The sequence below is a fragment of the Otolemur garnettii genome, unplaced genomic scaffold, assembly GCF_000181295.1.
Source record: "Otolemur garnettii isolate 467f Iridium unplaced genomic scaffold, OtoGar3 scaffold00057, whole genome shotgun sequence".
In the NCBI taxonomy this organism is placed as follows: domain Eukaryota; kingdom Metazoa; phylum Chordata; class Mammalia; order Primates; family Galagidae; genus Otolemur; species Otolemur garnettii.
This window is the reverse complement of record NW_003852452.1, coordinates 10,404,643-10,411,880: the sequence shown is the minus strand read 5'-3', so window position 1 is coordinate 10,411,880 and position 7,238 is coordinate 10,404,643. Positions and strand designations below refer to the sequence as shown.

At 42.5% G+C, this 7,238-nt stretch overlaps 1 protein-coding gene across 3 annotated transcripts in view; it reads right to left on the bottom strand.

Annotated features, from left to right (window-relative positions):
- Positions 1-7,238, bottom strand: part of KIAA1551 (KIAA1551 ortholog) — a 37,250-nt gene that overhangs the window by 19,993 nt on the left and 10,019 nt on the right. For 2 of the 3 annotated variants that reach the window (XM_023514718.1, XM_003792487.3), the window contains one exon: positions 796-930. The exons of the other annotated variant lie outside the window; for it this stretch is intronic. The gene's annotated coding sequence lies outside the window, so the exon portion shown is untranslated. The remainder of the gene's footprint in view (positions 1-795; positions 931-7,238) is intronic. 3 annotated transcript variants of the gene reach the window in all.

Sequence of the window (7,238 nt, the reverse complement as noted above, 5' to 3'; positions counted from 1 at the left end):
TGGCTTTTCCTGTAAAAGACATAGCAACTCTTTGCTGCTGCTAAGTTTAGAGAACTGCTGATCCAAAAGTGCTGGTATGAGGACTATCCCTAACAAGTGGGTATAGTTGTAATACCAAAAGTCCTAAACGAGGACCCTGTAACTCCCCACATAAACAAATACACAACAATAGAACAACAGTGAGGTCAGTTTGACACCCCCTCATTGGTATGCAACAGGTTGTTGAAGAAGACATAACAAAACTGAGAAGTATTCTGGAGGCTTTTATAGCAAAATTTAGGAGAAGGAAAAGGGACTCCATATCATAGTTGTCCTTTTTCATGGATGCTACAATACAGAGGTTATAGTCATTGGCTACGGATTCCATGGTATAGTCAAAAATGCCTACGTGCAAAAGGATTAGTAGAATTTTATGACTTAACTAAACCAGCATCCTTTTCAGTGTCACTAAATTATTATTCATCAGTATATCAAGAATTTAAAGAATTAGCAACAGAATTCTTTACTCAGGGGTAGGATGTTGCTGTGAATCAAGACCTCCCCAAGACAGGTGTTTACTTTTAATAAATTATCAAATGTGATCTTTAGGTTATTAGTAACTAGAAGAGCATGACAACACAAGAAGCAAAAACACAAACAAGAAAGAAATAGAAAATTCACCAATAAGCATCAAAGAGTTCAAAACTTAATGAATAGGACAAATAGTCAGAAAGAAAACCAACAAGCATGTTTAAGTCCTAAACATTATACACACCCACATTCCTTTCTAGTGAGGTTATAAAAAAGCCAAAGTACCTTAACTAGTATGTAGGTGACTAATTGTACATTAGTTGACTTGTAGATATAATGCCGTCTTCTCTCTTCTTGGGCACATACTGTAGACTAGACCCAACAGTCCAGTTATTCTTGTCAGGGGGTCAGCAAGCAAACCTGTAACAGAGCAGGTGACATCAAAGCACTGGATTCCTATACTCTGTTGTGGACAATTTCCCTAGGAACAGTCTCCCTGGGATTGGCTACAGGTAACCAGCAAACTCTAAACTTTGATCCTAGATAGGGTAGCACAAAGTCTGGCTCTACTAACTCCAGCCATCTGGAATAGGTTTTACAGTTCACAAAACAGGAATTCTAATGTGCTGGGAGAACAGGGACTGGAAGCACCTCAAGAAAAAGAGGAAAACTAGAAACTAAGCTGAGTGAGTAGGGAACAGTCAGCTAGTTTACATTTAAGCTAGTCACTGCTAGCAAGCTTCCTGCCTTTTCTGAAATTTTAGCTTGTTGGGGATTCAGCTTACACACACCCTGCTGGGTCTGTGAGCACTCTGAGGAAAATAATGGCCACAGAAGAGATTGTGGCAAGTCCTAGAAAAAGATACATCTTCTAGGGCCCATGTTTCCTGCCCATTAAACAGGCAAAGCAGATACCCCTTGTAGAGACTTTCATTTGCCTGGCGCAGAGACCAAGGGAAGAGTAGCTCTAACCCTGAGATATGAGCAGAAGAGCTTATATCCCTTGTTGCGGAGGAAGATCCTCTGTGAGGGGGTGATGGGAGAAAAATGCCTCCCTCCCACCAATTCTTCAGAGGAGATTAACACTGGTGGTGTTTTACTCCACAGAGAATGAGGGGTGTTTTAATACCTCCCTAGCAATCTGTGTGTGTGAGATCTTAAAGCAGGAGACTCTCTCACTATTGGTGCCATCACCAAGTAAGCAGGCCAGACCATGGATTGTAAGACCACTGGAAGATTACAGGAGGGGGGCCTCCCTTGCCTGTCGGGAAAAGGCCCGAAGCAACCCCTGCAGCTGCTACTTATTTACAGTGGCCAGCATGTGCTCCCCCCTCTGGAGCCCAACCCCCACACTGGAGTTCCACAGCTATTCAATTTCTAACTTCCAATGTCTGCTCTTAAGGTCAGGGGTCTGTTCGTTAATGTTTCAAAGACTGCTGTTTGTCTCTGCTAGCCTGGTGTTCTGTTTCCTACACCCCCATACAAGGCTCAGATTTCAGATTTCTGAAGGGTACCCTTTAAGGTTAATAACAATAATAGGAGCTGATGTGCTCAATTGGAGAAACTGCTAAAGTCTTCTTTCCCTCCCTCATTTTACCCTCTAGGCAAATAGATTTGTTGGACCCAAAACATGGGTCCGGCTAAGATAGCTACCCCCAAGGAACAGTCACCAAACCCAGGTCGATGCAAACGCAAGAGGTGTTTATTTCTGGCGCTTCAGGGTCCCTCAGCCGCTCGGAGAGGAACAGAGAGGAACCCCGAAGAGCTGTTACAGGCTGCTTTTATATCCCAGAATAAACTGCCGGGGGGCTGGGGGGGGAATGCCGTTGGCGGATTGCCGTTGGTAATGCTGTTGGGGGAAGGCCGTTGGTGGGATGAGGAAGCGGGGGAAGGGTCATATTCAGTGGGTCTGTAGGTTTAGACGGGGTCTCAGAGTGGAGCAAATATTCTGGGCCAATTCTACCCTATGTCTTTCTTCACCGTTGCTTCTAACTCTGTATTTCTTCAGTTGATCACTGCCAGTTTCCACAGGTCTTAGCAGACCCTGCTCCTGGGGCAGGACCCTGACACTAATGTTGATGCAGTCTATGTGTGCTCACGGTGGTAACTGCAGTGGCCACAATTGGGAATTCAGAGTCATAATTCACATACTCCTAATGCACAGAGAATCTCTGTGTGTGTCACTGAAAATTCTTACTTAAATATGATGGTGATCAATTGTTTCTTGTACAGGTGATGGAAAGAGAGCCAAATCTAAGGCTAAGTTTTATTGTCTTTTAAATTTTTTTAGTTAAAAAATCTAATCCTGGGGACTGGCACAGTGGCTCATGAGGCAGGTGAACTGCTTGAGTTCAGGTGTTCAAGACCAGCCTGAGCAACAGCCAGAAGATCTTGTCTCTAAAAACAGCTGGGCCCTGTGGCAGGCGCCTGTACTTCCAGCTACTCAGGCGGGTAAGGCAAGAGGATTGTTTGAGCCCAAGAGTTTGAGGTTGCTATGAGCTATGATGCCATGGCACTTTACAAAGGGTGACAGAATGAGACTCTGTGTCAAAAAAACAAACAAAAACCCCAACTATCTTTAGTTTTGAGTTTTTGGATTTAAATCTTACATGGTATCATAACTGCTATTACTTCCTGTGAGGAAAGTGGGAAGAGATCTGGGTGGCACCTGTGGCTCAGTGAGTAGGGCACCAGCCCCATATACCGAGAGTGGTGGGTTCAAACCCGGTCCTGGTCAAATTGCAACAAAAAATAGCCAGGCATTGTGGTGGGCACCTGTGGTCCCAGCTACTCGGGAGGCTGAGGCAAGAGAATGGCCTAAGCCCAAGAACTGGAGGTTGCTGTAAGCTGTGATGCCACAGCACTCTACCGAGGGCCATAAAGTGAGACTCTGTCTCTCTAAAAAGAAAATAAAAAAAGAAAATGGGAAGAGATATGGTTATTAGAAATCCAGATAACAGAGACTAGAAGACATAAACTTCACATCCTTAACATCGCTGCTGCCTCCCCCAGGTGCTACTGAACATGTCAGATTCAAATCACTAGCAGCAAGAATTTCTGAGGAAGAAATAAATGAAGAAAGTATGATTTTGACATTGGTTCCAGTTAAAGATTACTCTAGAACAAATGGAACCAACTATTTCTTCAACTTCTAATGTCAAACTGAACAATCCCAGGAAACACAATGAAGTTCATCTATTGCCAACAATCAAAAGCTATCCCAAAACTAGATGTAAATAAAACAGTAGTTCTTCTCTTGCCAATCGCTTTGCCTCCCATCTGTAATGTGTGTTGAACCACTTTGCAGAACTGGTGCCAAGAATTCAAATTGAGTACTGATGGCAAGAAAACATTTTTCCTGAGGCTTCAGAAGCATGCCTATCTTGGACAGAAATATGATATTCCTAAAACACCAAAGGAGGCCAGATTACAGTCATATTCAAGGAAACTTAAGGCAGAGACCAAGAGAGGAAGACCTCAGGAAAGATCCAAAATGAGTGTGAAAACCGAACAGACTGACAGAGTGGAAGTGATAACAGCTCAGGAATCTTCCTTGGCATTGTGGGTCAGGATTGCTGCAAGAGCTGGTTAGCCTAAGACTGTGCATTCACGGTCCATTCCTGCTTCTGCTGCGGCTTCCCTGACAACACCTTCTGGCATCAGGTGGTGCGTGGTCTATGGCAAGGCTCTCTCAACAGACACAGAGGGATGTTTTCGCCTACAGTTTCACGTAGATCAGAACTGGGTGCCTGCCACTCCCAGGAGGATGATTTCTCTCTTCTTCCCACCAGCCTGCAATTTCCCATCTCCAGGCCTAGAAGATAGTATGTTATGCCCTGACCGTGCGAAGAGGAATGAGAGATAATGAAAAGATGACAGTGAGGAGGAAGCAGCAATCTGCTTTGAAGATAAAATATTAGAAAGTGATGGATTTACTTACAGAATGTATAAGCTGATAGATATGAGGGAATGGAAGAAAAGATCACTTGAAGGAACCTTTGTGATCTATGAAACACAATCAAGTAATTAGGACTCCACTGTGAAGACAGTGACAGGGTGACAGTCCTGTTTAAAGAGACCCTTCTGAGGGGCTTGGAAAGCCACTAAAATATAAAATCCAGAGAATGGGAAATTGTGAACTGCAAAATCAATCTGTGGATCATGAAAAAACTGGAAATGAATGGCTGCAAGAAATTGTAACTATGAATGTGGATATTAACATTAAAATTTTTGGCCAAGGCGGGGCCTGGTGGCTCACACCTGTAATCCTAGCACTCTGGAAGGCCAAGGAGGGTGGATTGCCTAAGCTCATAGATTTGAGACCAGCTTGAGCAAGTGTGAGACCCTGGCTCTAAAAATAACCAGGCATTGTGCTAGGTGCCTGTATTCCCACCTACTGGAGAGGCTGAGGCAAGAGAATAGCTTGAGGCCAGGACTTTGAGGTTACTGTGAGTTATGTGCTACAGCACTCCCCCAAGGGTGTGACAAAGTGAGACTCTGTCTCAAAATAATAAATAGGGCAGTGCCCGAGGCTCAGTGAGTAGGGCCCCAGCCCCATATACTGAGGGTGGCAGGTTCAAACCTGGCCCTGGCCAAATTGCAACAAAAAATAGCCCAGCATTATGGTAGGTGCCTGTAGTCCCAGCTACTCGGGAAACTGAAGCAAGAGAATCGCCTAAGCCCAGAAGTTGGAGGTTCCTGTGAGCTGTGACACCACAGCACTCTATCGAGGGCGATAAAGTGAGACTCTGTCTCTACAAAAAATAAATAAATAAAATTAAATTTATGGCCAGGTATTGAGGCTCACACCTGTATTCCTAACACTTTCGGAGGTCAAGGTGGGAGGATTGCTTAAAGCCAGAAGTTTGAAGTTGCAGTGAGCTATGATGGCTCCACTGCCCTCATGTCCTGCCAACAGAGCTTTCACAAGCCAGCACAAAGAGTAAAGGAATGAGGGGGAATGGTGGGGAATTGAGAAAAGAAGTCACATAAGAGACGGAGATTACACCAAACACAAAGAGATTAAAGGGATGGGATGGGGAGGTCTGACGCAGCTGATGACTGCAGACAGCATCTAGCCTGTGACCAGCTTTATTAATAGTACCTAAACAAGGTTGCTTATGCTAATAATGCTGCAAATCAGCAAAGAAAGCAAGTGGGAATATTTTCATAAGATTGAGGGAAAGTAATAGTACATGGAGTGAAGATTAACATTAACTGTAGGGAGAGAAGGCTATGTGCATTTAGGCAAAAGATAGAAAAGTATGTAGAAGCTATGAGTGACTTTTGGCAGAGGAGTAAGGAGAAAGGACTACTGTTTAGGATGGGAGGAGAAGCAGCTGGGGGGGATTCTTGCCATGCCACCTCACAATCTGCACTCCACACAGAGCAAGACTCTGCCTCCTTCTCAAACAACCCCCCCCCAAAAAAACCTTAGAAGTTTTCACTAAAGTGAACAAAATATTATGAAAATTAAAAATATTTTATATACACCCAATGTAAAGAATGTAGATGAATTTTAAAAAATGTCAAGCCAGCAGCTTCCTTTATGTGTTAAGTCAGGCTTATTACAAAATATTACAAAGTAAAAAACAACCTAAAATCATACCCAATGTAGAATAATCAATACTAATACCTATGTATTAAGGTAAACTAAATGCACTAAACACATGTGCACAAGCATACATGAATACAAAAAGAACTACAGGAAAATAGACCTGTAATATTATGATATGCCATCATGGCCAAGCCTACTATAGGTCAGGTGAAATAGGAAGAAATAGAACATGAAAGTTTTTATAATGACCAATAATTTATGAAAGATAACTGGAAGAATACTAGAATGAATCCAAGTCCTTTTAATAGCCAAGACAAAAGATACAAAAAACACTGCCTCAGAGCAACTCAGAAGATACATATCTAGATAAAATCCAGCAGGATTCAACATGTTTGCAGAATGAATAAATATTATCTGAAATTTCTGAACATCAAAGTTAGAGAAATCTCTATTTAAACTACATAACTACTCTCTCTTCTCTCTATGCCAACCATAGACATCTCATGATTTCACTGGCAAACACTTCAGTGCCTCAAAAATATGACTTCTTGAAATATATAATTTATATACATAAAACACTATTCTTGTACCTAAAAAAATACCTCTGGTATTTTATTTATTTATTTATTTTAGAGAGTCTCACTACACCACCCTTGATAAGAGTGCCCTGGCGAAACAGCTCACAGCAACCTTAAACTCTTAGGGTTAAGTGATTCTCTTGCCTTAGCCTCCCAGGTAGCTAGGATTATAGGCACCCACCACAAGGCCCGGCTATTTTTTTTGTTGCAGTTGTCATTGTTGTTTAGCCGACCTGGGTCGGATTCGAACTGGCCAGCCTCAGTATATGTGGCCGTGCCGTAACCACTGTGCTATGGATGCCAAGCCCTCTGGTATTTTAAATTTAAAGTTTCCTTGACGGCATTCCAAGTTCCACCTACCTTACGTTTTATTTGGAGAATATCCACTGATACGGCTCAACTGAGGAAAAGTCTATTTTTCATTGAAAAACTGATTTGTAGTATAAGCATTAGAAGAAACTATAGATGCTTCTGTGAAATTAACAAAACCACAAACACCAATAATCCAGGGCAAAGCTACTTTTGAAGAATTCCAAAAGTAGTATGATTCATTCAATGTAAACCAGCTCTGGCTTTCTGTGTCCTCTGTCATA